This window comes from Myxocyprinus asiaticus, chromosome 14 (assembly GCF_019703515.2).
Source record: "Myxocyprinus asiaticus isolate MX2 ecotype Aquarium Trade chromosome 14, UBuf_Myxa_2, whole genome shotgun sequence".
Lineage (NCBI taxonomy): Eukaryota > Metazoa > Chordata > Actinopteri > Cypriniformes > Catostomidae > Myxocyprinus > Myxocyprinus asiaticus.
This window is the reverse complement of record NC_059357.1, coordinates 35205703-35221187: the sequence shown is the minus strand read 5'-3', so window position 1 is coordinate 35221187 and position 15485 is coordinate 35205703. Positions and strand designations below refer to the sequence as shown.

Genomic DNA, 15485 nt, shown 5'->3' with positions numbered 1-15485 from the left:
GTAACTATATCTTATAAGTGCTAAACGGGATAAATCACCCTCCGAAGGGCACTTTCAAGGGAGAACAATAATAATAGTCATGCTGTAAGACAGCTTCAGGCTGAATTTCCAATCAAAATGACTTAAAAAGTGAGTTCTAAATTATAATTATTTTTGAGCCCCACACCTTTTAGACTTTCAAAGCTCTCACAGAGGATGGGAAAGTCTTCGAAAGGGAATAGGGCATGGGGATGATCACTTCTGAATGTAACGCACCCAGAGAATTTCTACAGTGGCATAGAAACGGAACTACTGCATTTAAATGACGCTGCATCCATGATGCCACTAGATGTCAGTGTAATTCCAAGATGACTTAAAACATTTTACTGAGTGTACCTTTATTTACGTAATGTAAATTGATATCGATAGGCCTATTTTGGGACTTAGTGGAGTTAAGAAGTAAAAATTTTCCTCAAACGTGATTGTATACCACAGGGGACAACGCTGCTAACTAGTACACAAATGAGGGCAGTTATACATACACTGCAGGAGGAGGCGCTGTAGAAACGTCGACGTGTTGCAGAGAGCGTGTGAGAGGCTGATGATGCGCATGCGCTAGATTTCCACTTGTTTTTCAAAATGGACAAGTCGTAGATGAAACACATGTGGCACTTTAGCTGACGTTTCTGTAATTAATTCAAAGCAATCACGATCTTTAAAAAGACAGTAGTGATTTATCCCATTTTTGGCTGTGCGGAGTTGTGTCGTCCTTTTAAAAAGTGGGAAAATCAAAGGTATGAGTTTAATTTTCAAAAGTGAACTAGCTTTTCTAGCCTGCCATGATGTTTACGTGAAATCACAGTAGCAAAATGTCATATGAAAATCTTAAGTTGCGTGGTTGTTAGTGAGCATTATAACTCTATTGAGAGAAGAACATTTAAAGGCTATCAAATCTACTTTGGTGTCGTGACATGTTGACCAATGGCATACCTAGTCAGTTTTATAGTTCATTTGATAGAAGTTAACGGATTCTTATTAAGTTGATGTAAAATCATCTATATGTGTGGAATGTTTTCAATCATTTTCTGAAAGACTAAGAACCAGAAGAAGTCGCGTGTAACTGCCGATCAGTTGGCAGAGGAGACTTACGGCAGTGTGCCGCGGACGGATCGGGAAGAATGTCGGTCAGCTGGTGATGGACATGAGACGAGTCTTGGAGCCTTTCACAGCGAAATCTTTAAAGGTACACATCACAATGAACTTTTAATTATCCTATTAGTTCAGTGTTTGTGGTTTATTTTATTTTTTATAAGTCTATGAAAATGTCTTTCAGGTAAAGAAGAAAAACATCTTAAAAGATTTTGTTACGGTGGCCGGGCCATTAGGAGTCACACACTTCTCAGTATTCACCAAAACAGAAAACCATTTAAATATGGTGAGTATTGATCAGAATCATTTTTCAACATTAAAGATGTTCTCTTTCAGCTATGATATATTAAAGCAGGGGTTGGTAACCTTTTTGATAGGAGTGCCATTATTGTCCTTGTTCAAGGGATATTTCAACCAAAAACAAAACACTCTCATCATTTACTCACCCTTATTCCATCCCAGATGTGTATGACTTTCTTCTGCTGAACACAAACGAAGATTTTTAGAAGAATATCTCAACTCTGTAGGTCCATACAATGCAAGTGAACGGGGTCTAAAACTTTGAAGCTCCAAAAATCACAAAGGCAGCAAAAATGTAATTCATATGACTCCTATGGTTCATTCCATGTATTCTGAAGCGATCTAATTGGTTTTGAGTGAGAACAGATCAAAATGTAACTCAATTTTCACTATAAATCTTGACATAAGCAGTCTCCTTGGTGATCATGATTTCAAGCACCATCTAGCGCTCTGCGCATGCGTCAAGCACAAGGAAGTGTAATCAAGCTTGAAATCTTGATTGTGCCTAAAGACTGCAATGGCAAGATGTACAGTGAAAGAAGTTACATTTTGGTCTCCGATTGGATCACTTCTGAAGACATTGAGTAAACCATTGGAGTCTAAAGCCCCATTCACACTGCCAGCGACTTTGTTGCTTGGTGTCGCAAGACCCTGTGATCTGTGTTGCTAGTGGCCATTCCTACTGTTTGTTGCTGTAACTTTATTGGAAGACTGCACATCTGGCCATAGCTTTTGAAAATGTGATCACGGATGCGACCTAACACCGGTATAATTAAGATATATCATTACAATTTGACAAGGAATCAGTTCTCTGTGTTTTATAAAATGTCCAGCAGTGTTCAGTGCATTAAATCATTAACGAGACGATCAATCTATCATGAATGAATGAATCAAACTCACTCGGAATGCAGACCGTTTCTAACATGCTTTTCTACACATCAGTGTTTTAATATATCCATGCATGTGGTTACAGGCAAATGATATAGAACAGTAAATTCATCATGACACTGAAACTTCTCCTCTGTCTTGCCTGCACTCGTCTCCATTCTGCCAGGAGACAAATGACGTGAGCTCAGCTGTCTTCACTCTCATTGGTAGTCGCTTGCGAATGTCGCTCGTTATTTGCCTAAAGTTGACATTTTCTCAACTTGTTAATCTCTGTCGCCAAGGGCCGCGACAGCTCGTGTCGTCGGAAGTTGCTGTGCTCTCACTGAAAATGAATGGGATGGTGTCGCTGTCTCGCACGGTCTCACTGGTGGTGTGAACGGGGCTTAATGGAATACTTTTATGCTGCCTTTGTGCTTTTTGGAGCTTCAAAGTTTTGGACCCCATTCACTTCCCTTGAGTGGATATTCTTCTCAAAATCTTCGTGAGAGTTAAGTTATGAGAATTCTCATTTTTAGGCGAACTATTCCTTTAAACCCTTTGCCAACCGTGCGGACACATTTACTTCCAAGATTCACCGTAAGTGATGCACAGTGTGTCATGCGAATGGTTTGCACGCACAAATACAGTTTCATCACCTTAATAGTGTTTTGCTTCCTATTCAGCTCATAACTGAAATGCAATATGATTCTGGAGAAGCATTACATCAAGAGGTAGATTAGTAACAGGTGCTGAGGGACTTCAATGTTTCCAGGGACTTCATAGAAATTGCCTAACCCTGCATTAAAGCATAAAACATGATATGCTTATGTATGCCAATTTTTGATTAAGTAAACCATATTTATTATTTCATTTGAATGTTCCTCCCAACAAGGCTTACAAAAAGTTCTTAATTTATTGCTTATTAATGAGTGATTGAAATTAAGCAAACAAACTCTGGTCCAACTTATCAAAATCATTCTTTTCACAGAGACTTGCACGACTTCTCAAAGGCCCAACGCTTTACTTCCATGTTACTAAGGTGATATGACCACACTACTTTTGACCAGTACTTTTTCTCATATCTGAGGGCATTTGGGCACAATTGATGACATTTTAGTATTTTGACTGTTGAGTGATGTCATTTCAAAGTAAACGCACTGATGTGTCTAGTTTCTTTTTGATCATCAATGAGAGGCTGCTCTTCTAACTTATGTTTTGAAAGCAAATTGTCTTTTTGTTCCAGTACACACTCATCAAAGACGTGGTTTCATCTTTAAAGAGACACAGGATGGATGACCAACAGTTTTCCCATCACCCATTACTAGTGCTGAATAATTTTGGCACAGCGGGCATGCAGATCAAGCTGATGGCCACCATGTTCCAGAACATGTTCCCCTCAATCAACGTGCACACTGTAACTCGCTAAGTAGGGGGATAAGGCCTCAGGTGATCAAAGCACCAGCTGTTTACACCTGGTATTAACATGCATCTTCTATGAATTCTTGTTTAGATTTTGTCAGGGGGTGGTCTCTTAGATGCATTAGTGTTTACACTATAAATGGGATGCTATCGCCTGAGATGGATGTTTATACCAGGTGTAAGCTGTGACGAAGAACAATAAAATGTTTCTCTACATGTGATGCAAGTATAGTCTTCTGAGATTGTGATGAGTTAAAAAGCTGATGTTCACGTGCTCTTGCTTGTGCTGGTGCTTGTTGTTGTTTGTGAGGGTCCTTGTATGTTTGCATGGTCTCTAAACTCATGTCTATTATAGATCAGCCTCAACAGCATAAAGAGATATGTGCTGTTGAATTACGATCCAGTGTCTCAAGAAGTGGAGTTTTGTCATTAGTAAGTAACCGTACCTTGTTTTCTTGTTGTGGAAAAAAAAGGTGCAAATGATGAAAGTTTTTAATCATGATTATATTGTGATTGTTTTCAAAGTAAATGCACAGATGCACCCTAAAATCAAAGCTTTTCTGTGAGATTGGTTGAAACATCCTTACCAACTCTTGTTTCCCTCCTGCAGTAGCTTGAAGGTGGTGCCAGTGGGCATGAGTCGAGGGGTGAAGAAGCTCATGCAGGAGAAATTCCCCAACATGAGCAAGCTGGAGGACATCTGTGAGCTCCTCATGAAGTTAGTTCACCATGAACTGGAGACCATTAACATTGTCTGATGCATATGATGAAACTTGTTGTAGTTGATGGAACAGTGATGTTTCAAAGTAAACGCTCTGATGTATCGGCTTCAGTCTTCATACTATAAAGTTTTACTATTTAAAGTAATTTTACAAGCCAAACTTTCTTTGTCTGTTTGTATTCTTTTCAGAGGGGTCAACCTTTCAGAGAGTGAGGCAGAGCAGGATGGCGATCACAACATCACAGAGTTGCCTCAGGTGTATTCGGGCCGTGGGAACATGGCTTCACAGCAGAGTGCGGTTCGGCTAACTGAGGTGAGGAAACTTTAACAACAAATTATAACTATAGATTCTTGCCATATGTCTTAATGAGAAATGAAAAATGTTGTATATTTGCTGCAGATCGGCCCCAGAATGACACTGCAGCTGGTAAAAATTTTAGAAGGCCTGGGAGATGGCAACGTGCTTTATCATTCAATTTGTAGGTATAGCTTTGTGTAGAGACCATCAGAAGATGCTAAATCTGTATCTGTTCTTGTGATTACTGAGAGGATCATTAAGCTAGCCCAAAATGTGCTTTCTCTTTGTAGTCACAAAATCTGAGGAATAGTTACAGGAGATGCTAAACAGGAAGGAGGCCCATCTGAAAGAGAAGGCAGAGCGGAAGAAAAAGCAAGAACAGAACATCGCCCTGAAGAAAGAAAAACGGGATGAGAACAAGTGAGTTAACCTAAGTTCAATTAGCAATGAACCGCCCACATCACCTTAGTGTTAGGGCTGTTGCGGTGGCAAGTTTGTTAAGGGCCAACCACCGCTGGAGAATGATGTTTGGCAGTGTTGGGTGTAATCTGATTACTAAGTAATCAGTAACTGTTCTGATTACTGTTTAAGTCAAAAAAGTAGTGTAACACATTACATGTTAAATTCTTGTAACTCAGATTACAGTTATAAAATGTAAGTATATTACTTTGGTTACACATATTTTTAAAATAGTATGTCAAATATATTTAAAACCATTTATTAATGTGTACATGTGTTTGCATATCTGTGACAGCTGAAGGTGTGGACCCCCTAACGAGTCATTGTAAGGGAGAAAGTGTGGTGCTGAGTAGAGGTTGACTGATAGTGGATGTGGCCGATATCGATAACTAAGGTGGTGGATAAGGCCAACAACCGATTAATGGGATAATTTTTAAAATAGATTTACTAAATGTAAAAAAAAATTCTTAGTCATTCCTTACTGTGACGGGCACAGACATAGAGGCTTCAAGAGTCCAAAATAAGTAAAATCCCAGATGTGTGTCCCAATAATAAGAATCCCAGTAATAACCAGAAAAAAAATTAAGATTTGATGCACAATGCCGGAATTTTATTTACAAACTAGCCCAATACACCAGGAAGTCTTCTTTTGAAATGCATTTATGTGAAAGAAAAGACAAAGGAAATAAAACACTCTTAACAATCATCTACAATGTATTACAATAGAATCAATATAAAGTAAACTTTGTCAGATGGGCTTATAAATACTGTGTATCAACCGTAGATCATTCATCAATAGTGGTTCATCAGTTATTGCTTGTCAAGTGTCTTTTTTTTATTTTTATTTATTTATTTTTTGTTACATTTTGCATTAATAATGGTGAAAAAGCTATTGGCAACTATCGGTGTAGATTTTTGCAGAAAAAACTATAGCTATAAAAAGAATCTATCGGCACTAATTAATCGGTAAAACTGATATATCGGTTGACCTCTAGACCTGCGTGTATTTTGTGCGGCTTTATACACAGAGGAAACTAAGACATTATTTGGAATTTGTTGAACACAAAAATAAACTTCTCTGTGAATCTTTAAAGTAATTAGTCGTGTGATTACTTTTTGAAGTAATCAGTAAAGTGATTTGATTACAATTTTAAATTGGTAAAATATTGTGGATAGGGCTGCAACTAACGATTGTTTATAATTGACTAATCTAACTATTATTGGAACGATTATTCGACTATTCGGGCATTTATTGCAACGATTAATCATTAGCTCGTAACCGACTATCCAGCTTGTGCCCCGACTTAAAAGGTTGTATTAAACATGCTTACTAGAGCCCGACCGATACCAATTTTAGAGAGGGAAAATTCACAGATTACCGATATGGTGGCCGATATAGTTAATTGTTGAGCTGGAATGAAAACAGACCTTTTCTGTGTGGATTGTGCACCGATATGACTATGCAAAGGTACTCAGAAGGCTGCTTTCTTAAACAAATATTTTTATCAAAGAACATTTGACATTATTATTATACAGTCAACAAATTCTAGAAATGAACACAGAGAAAATAAAGAATAAATAAAAATAGAATAAATAGCTTAATTAAAATCAGTACTGTATGTTTAGCATCTGTCAATTACTGACCATTAAAATAAAGAATTAATAAAAATAAAATATAGCTAAATCAACATCAGTACTGTTTAGTATCAGTCAAATGCTGACCATTAAAATAAAGAATAATTAAAAATACAATAAATTGTTAAATAAACATCAGTACTGTTTAGTATCAGTCAAATGCAGACCATTAAAATAAAGAATAATTAAAAATACAATAAATTGTTAAATAAACATCAGTACTGTTTAGTATCAGTCAATTGTTGACCATTTAAATAAAGAATAAATTAAAATAAATAGCTAAATAAACATCAGGGGCCGGTTGCACCAGCTATACGTACGTTACAACGTAGCCTAGTTGTGGTGTAAATGAGCACTAAGTCACAATTTACGCTCTACTAAATATTTGACCATTGCACCATCAAACGTAGGTAACCCTACATATAAACTAAATATATACGGCAGCCTCCGACCAGGAGTAACTGATGGAATAAAAAAATCAGACTCAATGACATCAATGAGCTCATGTTTTTGTTCACAGGCATCAGTCCTTTCGACATATATGATGTTGGCATTTACACTTATTTACATTTACGAGAGAGAAAAAAAAAAAGTACTTTTAAGCGGCTCTTCAGCATGAAACAGATCTAACAGTGCCATTTTTAGGGTGCGTCAAGTTTCAACACATTCAAAATATATTTAGGATATTAAAATGAATAAATGTCTTTTTCCAGCATGTTGTATTAGTATTTATTTATCACCCCTCATTTATTTTAGATACAGTTCCTATATATTATTATTATTTACAGAGGGCAAATATACTATTTATTAAATCTACTTTTATTACGTATCCTATTTTAATGTCTGGAAAACCAGACTTTTAAATATTACATTTTATAAATGCAATGACTGGAATTGTTCGGTTGAAGGGGGTACCAAACTGAATCATGAACAAAACAGTTTGGTGAATACATGTTTATACGCTGACGAGTTATGAAAGTAGCTACGTGGTTAGCTATAAGCTCGTTGTCACATAGAGTAAAAGATAGACTTTATTTACTTTCCAGCATTGTGTCTCACCAAATAGGTAACAGCGAAGCGTGAAATCAACACTCACCACACACAGTCCACCACCGCACCGTTGTCTGCTGAGCTGCAAATAGATGCTCTGATGTTTTCGCTTTCAATCTGTTACATTACTGACTGCACTGATAAACTATAGCTGGCTAACAGCAAACAGATGTGATAAACATGAGTGACATGGTTGTCAGGGACAGGGTTAACAGTATATAAGTTATATAAAATGGGGTCATTGTTTATTAACTTTCCAGTATGTATTTCACAAACTAGTTAACAACTTACCAAGAAGAGACTGCTTAACTCCGCCCTGTCTGCAGAACCACCGTCAGCTCAGAGTCAGCTCTGTAAACAATGGAGTCGGAGGGCGCTCTGCTGGACAAACTACGCTATGACACCAATTCTAAAGAATTGTTTTCGGCATTATATGTTCTGAAAAAAACTTTTCATATCGGTAAAATATACGGCGATACCGATATATCAGTGAAAGGCTAATATCGGCCGTTATATCAGTCGGGCACTAATGCTTACTAACAATAAAGCAGATGGGAAAAAAAATACCTCAATGACATTCACTGAATTAAAGGAAAAAAATACTTTTTTTATTAAGTTTAATTCTGTAAAGAATAATTCACTGCAAAAAATTATATTGTTATTGAGTGTTTTTGTCTTGTTTTCCATTTAAAATTGTCTAAAAATACATTTACTTGAGAAGCAGCTCCGGCTCCGCTTATTCCACAATGAGAGTGTTTCTGTATTTACCTTTTTGGTATTTTTATATAATTCCCTCATACTTTGTGATCTACATCACCTGAAGCTGTTTGGAAAGTTTAGAGTGCATCTTGACTGAGCTGTTTTCTTCCTCTCTTCAGTCAGGCGTGAGCTGCGGTGCAGTGCTGTTGACGAGTATTTGACAACAAAAAATTTTGTCAATGTTTTATTGTTGACGTTGTCTAATTGTTTCAGCTCTAGTTGTGGACTACTATTTTTGAGTAACTAACCCAATACTGGTGGTTTGAGTTAAACCACCAGTGCACTTATTGTGGATCAAACTTTAAAACTGCATAATTTAACACAGAATAGATATTAAACCCTTTGTAAAACATCACAAAATACCCAAAATAACAAAGACAAAACTTAAATAGTTTGCATTGGTTTTTTAAAATGTGTCTGTTATTGCACCATACAGTATATCCTACTATATGCAATGCAAGACAGAAGTTTACATACACCTTAGCCAAATACATTTAAACTCAGTTTTTCACAATTCCTGACATTTAATTGTTGAAAACATCCCCTGTCTTAGGTCAGTTAGGATCACTACTTTATTTTAAGAATGTGAAATGTCAGAATAATAGTAGAGAGAATTATTTATTTCAGATTTTATTTCTTTCATCACATTCCTAGTGGGTCAGAAGTTTACATACACTGTTAGTATTTGGTAGCATTGCCTTTACATTGTTTAACTTGGGACAAATATTTTAGGTAGCCTTCCACAAGCTTCTCACAATAAGTTGCTGGAATTTTGGCCCATTCCTCCAGACAGAACTGGTGTAACTGAGTCAGGTTTGTAGGCCTCCTTGCTCACACACGCTTTTTCAGTTCTGCTCACAAATTTTCTATCAGATTGAGGTCAGGGCTTTGTGATGGCCACTCCAATCCCTTGACTTTGTTGTCTTTAAGCCATTTTGCCATAACTTTGGAGGTATGCTTGGGGTCACTGTCCATTTGGAAGACCCATTTGCGACCAAGCTTTAACTTCCTCGCTGATGTCTTGATGTTGCTTCAATATATCCACATAATTTTCCTTCCTTTGATACCATCTATTATGTGAAGTGCATCAGTCCCTCCTGCAGCAAAGTACCCCCACAATATGATGGGATGGTGTTCTTCGGTTTGCAAGCCTCACTCTTTATCCTCCAAACATAACGATGGTCATTATGGCCAAACAGTTACATTTTTGCTGCTTCATTTCTCCAAATGTCCCCATGTGCACTTGCAAACTGTAGTCTGGCATTTTTATGGTGGTTTTGGAGCAGTGGCTTCTTCCTTGCTGAGCAGCCTTTTAGGTTATGTCGATATAGGACTCATTTTACTGTGGATATAGATACTTGTCTACCTGTTTCCTCCAGCATCTTCACAATGTCCTTTGCTGTTGTTCTGTGATTGATTTGCACCAAACTACGTTTATCTCTAGGAGACAGAATGAGTCTCCTTCCTGAGCGGTATGATGGCTACATGGTCCCTTGGTGTTTATACTTTGATACTATTGTTTGTACAGAGGAACATGGTACCTTCAGGCTTTTGGAAATTGCTACCAAAGATGAACCAGATTTGTGGAGGTCCACAATTTTTTTTCTGAGGCCTTGGCTGATTTCTTTTGATTTTACCATGATGTCAAGCAAAGAGGCACTGTGTTTGAAAGTAGGCCTTAAAATACATCCACAGGTACACCTCCAATTCAGTACACTTCCTGTCAGAAGCTAATTGTCTAAAGGCTTGACATAATTTTCTGGAATTTTCCAAGCTGCTTAAAAGCACAGTTAACTTAGTGTATGTAAACTGACCTACTGGAACTGTGATAGTCAATTAAAAGTTAAAAATTTGTCTATAAACAATTGTTGGAAAAATTACTCGTGTCATGCACAAACTGGATGTCTTAACTTGCCAAAATTATAGTTTGCTAAAATTAAATCTGTGGAGTGGTTAAATTAGTTTTAATGACTTCAACTAGTGCCCGACTGATATATCTGTCGGCCGATATTAGCCTTTCACCGATATATCGGTATCAGTGTATATTTTACCGATATGCGCAGGTATGAAAACTTTTTTTTCAGAACATATAATGCAGAAAACAGTGCTTTAGAATTGGTGTCATTACGTAGTTTGTCCAGCAGAGCGTGCTCCGACTCAATTGTTTACAGAGCTGACTCTGAGCTGACCGTGGCTCTGCAGACAGGGTGGAGTTGAGCGGTGTCTCTGTAAGTTAACTAGTTTGTGAAATACATACTGGAAAGTTAATAAACAATGACCCCATCATTTTCCCTTTTCAATATTACTAATATAACGTTAACCCTTTTTTAGGATTAAAGTATGGTTTTCTGCCGTTGAAAGTTTCCCCTGAACTTGTATAGCAGAATACGGTGTAACACCACTGCCTCTGTTTTTTTCTCTTGTCTCGGCAGGTGTTAATGCTTGTTTTACAACCTGCCAATAATTGACTGGCAGTATTAAAATAGTCAGCATTTGACTGATACTAAACAGTACTGATGTTTTTACGCTATTTATTGTATTTTTATTTATTCTTTATTTTCTTAGTGTTCATTTCTAGAATTTGTTGACAGTGTATAATGATAATGTCAAATATTCTTTGATAAAAATATTTAAGAAAGCAGCCATCTGAGTACCTTTGCATAGTCATATCGGTGCAAAATCGGTGCACAGTCCACATAGAAAAGGTCTGTTTTCATTCCAGCTCAAAAATTAACTATATCGGCCACCATATCGGTAATCAGTGAATTTTCCCTCTCTAAAATCGATATCGGTCTCAAAAATCCCATATCAGTCGGGCTCTAACTTCAACCTAAGTGTTTGTAGACTTCTGACATCAACTGTATGGCAGTACCATGTGAATGCCAATGGCTAAAATTATTCCAGAATGCCCAAATCTGTTAATACCTAAACTCGAATATTCAACACTACTAAATAGCAGTAAATAATAGGGATGTAACAATTCACTCGTTTTCTCGATGCAGCGATTACTAATCCTGCCAATTCATATTGGGGACATCTGGGAAGCAAAAGGTACACAATTAGCGATTATACACATTTCTGTATGGAAACAGCTTAAGGGCAGATTTCTTTTGTGATAAACCAAAACTTGTGACAAACTGTTTTTTTTTTTATTTATTTTTTTTTTTTAAGCATGACATCACACACCATTTTTATTGATAAAAGGCCATTTGAATGGAAACAAGCAGAAAACGGCTAATTTCGCAAAATTTATTCATTTTCACTTTGTCGATAACAAAACAGTGCAAAAAGTGGATGGAAACTAGGTTGTTTAGTTGGGGACTTGGTGTGCAGAAAATATTTAACTTGAAGTCATCTATTTGTTTTCTCTTTTCTTTGAAACCGAATGTAGTCAGGTGATGTTACTTTAACGTTGTAACATTTGGATTAGTTTACTGATTCAGGGTCCCCACGGTCATGGAAAACTTGGAAATATCAGGGAATTTTTAAATTGTGATTTCAAGGCCTGGAAAAATAATGCAAAATATTAAAAACATTAAAAATCAAAGTCTTTTTATAGTGAAATATGGAATACTTTTCTAGCTATGTTCAGCACTGAAATATTTTATTGGCACATTGTACTCTTGTACTATTATTGTATACAGTAAACAGTATGTACAGTACATGTATTTAATGTGTTTCCTTTCAAGTTACTTTTGGTGGAATAAAGCATCTTAAGTAGTTTGCCTTTCTTTTTCTTGATTAAGACACATTAGGGAAGTATTTAAAAAAAATACTATAAATACATTTTTAAAAAAATGAAGAATTTAACTGTTAATCGAATTTCGTTATGAATCGAATTGAATCGTTTTGAATTTGCAAAAATATTTTCTTTAATCTAATCGAAAACCTGTGAATTGAATAGATTTGCTTTCAACCCAAAAATTCACAGCCCTAGTAAATAACAGTAAAATCAAACAGAAATTAAATATTAAATAAAAAGCATCACATTGAAGTAACAATTTTGGTTAATTAACATTCTGGAAAACAAAGACCTGAACATGTTTACTATTAAACAGGTGGACAATAATTACTGTAAATTGTTCAGTCCTACATTTTGTTTTTACTGGAAAAAAGCATGTTGAATTTGTTCGATTTTAGACAGGACCTTTTTCCCACCGCCCTGAATGCATGCTCAGATGCAATGTTAATCTTGTCAACTAAATTACTGACTGTTAACTGATTCTGTTAAGATGAGATGGAAAATACATATCATGAGGGTAATTAAAACATAATGTTGGGAAAAATATGTAAATCAATAACACTGATAGAAATGACTAATGCACTAACATGTATTCAAATGACAGTCATAATATTTTGGGGATTACCACTGTCTGAGCTGAAAGAACTGAACACCAGTAAACTGCATGTAATTAATCAAACGCATCCTGTATAAATTAGATTTAGCAGTTATAACTATGCACTATTGTGCTAAATCCTAAAGTCTTTCGGCTTTTATTAAGACCTTGATACATTTGCATGCACATCACTGCTTGTGGCACCACTCCATTGCAATGGGGCGGTTGTCCTGGTAATTCTTGTAGCCTAGCATCATGGCAGTTTTGCACAGCCAAGTTCTACTCTTTAGGAAATGTAAAATTACTAATTTTGATAAGTCATTCATTAGCATTCTGGTATAGACCTTGATGCACTTATGTCTTTACAAATTCTTATAACATGGTCTAAAAGTTTTTTGGTTGTTTTTTCAGGAAAAAGAGCTTGGAAGGCATCAAGAGAACATGGCAGCGGGAAGGGCAGGTGTCTGATGATGAAGTGGAGGATCCTGGGGACCAGGCTCCTGCTGAGGAAACAGAAGATGAAGCAGAATATTACAGACAGGCTGTAGCACAGGAACCAGATGAAGGTGCTGCCTCATACCCAATTGGTTTCACACCAAAATAAATAACTGTTGTGATTTGCCTTGTTAGTAATTTTGTTCTTTTGCCTACATCTTCTCAGATATGTTTCCTGGGGCACAAAGGAAGCGTAGCCCTGGCAAGTCACTCAAGCCCTTCAAAAAGAGGAAGATGTCACTAGGAAAGGCCACTCCTCAAGACAAACAGAATTTCAAGTCACCTAACAGAAGAAAGCAAGCAAGCCCTGGGGGAAAACGGTTTGGAGATAGAAAAGCGGAAGAGGGAAGAAGCAGGTTTAGGAAGAGTGAAGGAAAGAAGTTTGGAAATAAAGGGGAAAGAGGAAATAGGTTTATAGGGCAAAAATGGGAGCAACAGGCAAGAAATTTGGTGGACAAAAAGCTTTTAAAGGACGACAGAAAGGCGCTGGAGGAAAAAAGGACTTCAATCACAAGAAAGGAAAAGGCTAAAGATCTAATGAAAGCAGAGTAAACGAAGGTGAGAGTGGTAATATCTTGTGGGACTGTTGAGTCACAGATGTCTTGTGTTACTTGACTGTATCATCTTCATGCAAACATTAGCAGTTCTGCTGCTTGACTAATGTCTTGCATGTGCCTTGTATAAATGTTCATTGAGTTGGATGTGTTTGCCATTAAACAATTTTCAAAGTCAAATGGCTTTTTACTGTTGCAAAAGTTCAGGTGCAGCCTTGACAGTGTGGTTTCACACATTCGTCTTCAGCATCTACCCAGAAAATGTGCAATTTTTGCATGAGACAGGAAATAACGTTTTCTACAGGTTCAGGGAGACAGTCAGAGGAATTAAGTGAAGCAGAATTATTTGGTAAGTTTTAACCATTAAACGTTATGTGCCAGCTTGGTAATATGTAATTGAAATCTATGTGTAGTTGATGTGGGTTTATTGGGTTTAATACATGTTTAAGGTATTTTGTTTGTGAATCTTATTTGCTAAAATGGGAAGACAAAGTTTTCTTCAGTACCCACACAAAAAAAAATATATATATATATATATATATACATTTATATATATACATTTATATACATTTCGATTCCTAAATTTCCATCATATTGAATTGTGTAATATATATATATATAAAGCCTTTAAGAATATACAATTCAATTTGAAGAAATGTATTAATGAAAGTCTTAAAAATAGGCTTAAATATGTTTTTGGGTGGTAGACAGTCATGGGTGCATAAAATCATGTTTTGAAATGTGGTGGCATATCTTTTCAATCTAGCACACAAGCATTTAGAAGAGGAAATGACTGTAAGCCACATGCTCAAGGCATTTTTTTTCTGCAATATTTAAATTGTACTCAGCAACTGGACATTTACTGTTTGAGATGGTAAAACGGGCTGCCTGAGATACTATGGCATCTGAATTGTAAGAAGTACATCGCTGAGAAGTGTTTTTGGATTTTAACTAGTAAGAAATTAATTATAGATGACAGATCATTGTGAAATTGTACTAGTGAAAATGCAGTTAAAGATATCTAAAATTTCAATTTTTATATAAAGAATTAGTATTTCCACGAATAATGACTAATATATATATATATATATATATATATAAGAATTAACATTTTTACTAGTGCAAACCTAATTACTGATTTCAAAAAAGCTTTTTCAATGGTAGAAATCCCATTGCTGATATCAAGAATGAGCATTTTAACTAGCGGTACACGATTAACGGTGCACTCAGTATTTTTTCCTCATTAAAAAGTTTTTACTCCTAAAGAAATTAATTCTAATTTTGATATGTATAAAACCATGATAACTCACAGGAGAAGACTCTTGTCATATCAGTAACCTTTTAAAAGCTGTTTTATTCTACATGGAGAGGGTCGACACATGGTTAAAATCACACAACCAGCTGAATACTTAACTGTCCTGTTACTGGACACTTTCACTCATGGATAAAATTAATTTCTAAAA

At 36.2% G+C, this 15485-nt stretch overlaps 1 pseudogene; it reads left to right on the top strand.

Moving 5' to 3' along the window:
• Positions 1-224: 224 nt before the first annotated feature.
• LOC127452254 (suppressor of SWI4 1 homolog) lies at positions 225-14370 on the top strand (annotated as a pseudogene).
• Positions 14371-15485: the final 1115 nt, after the last annotated feature.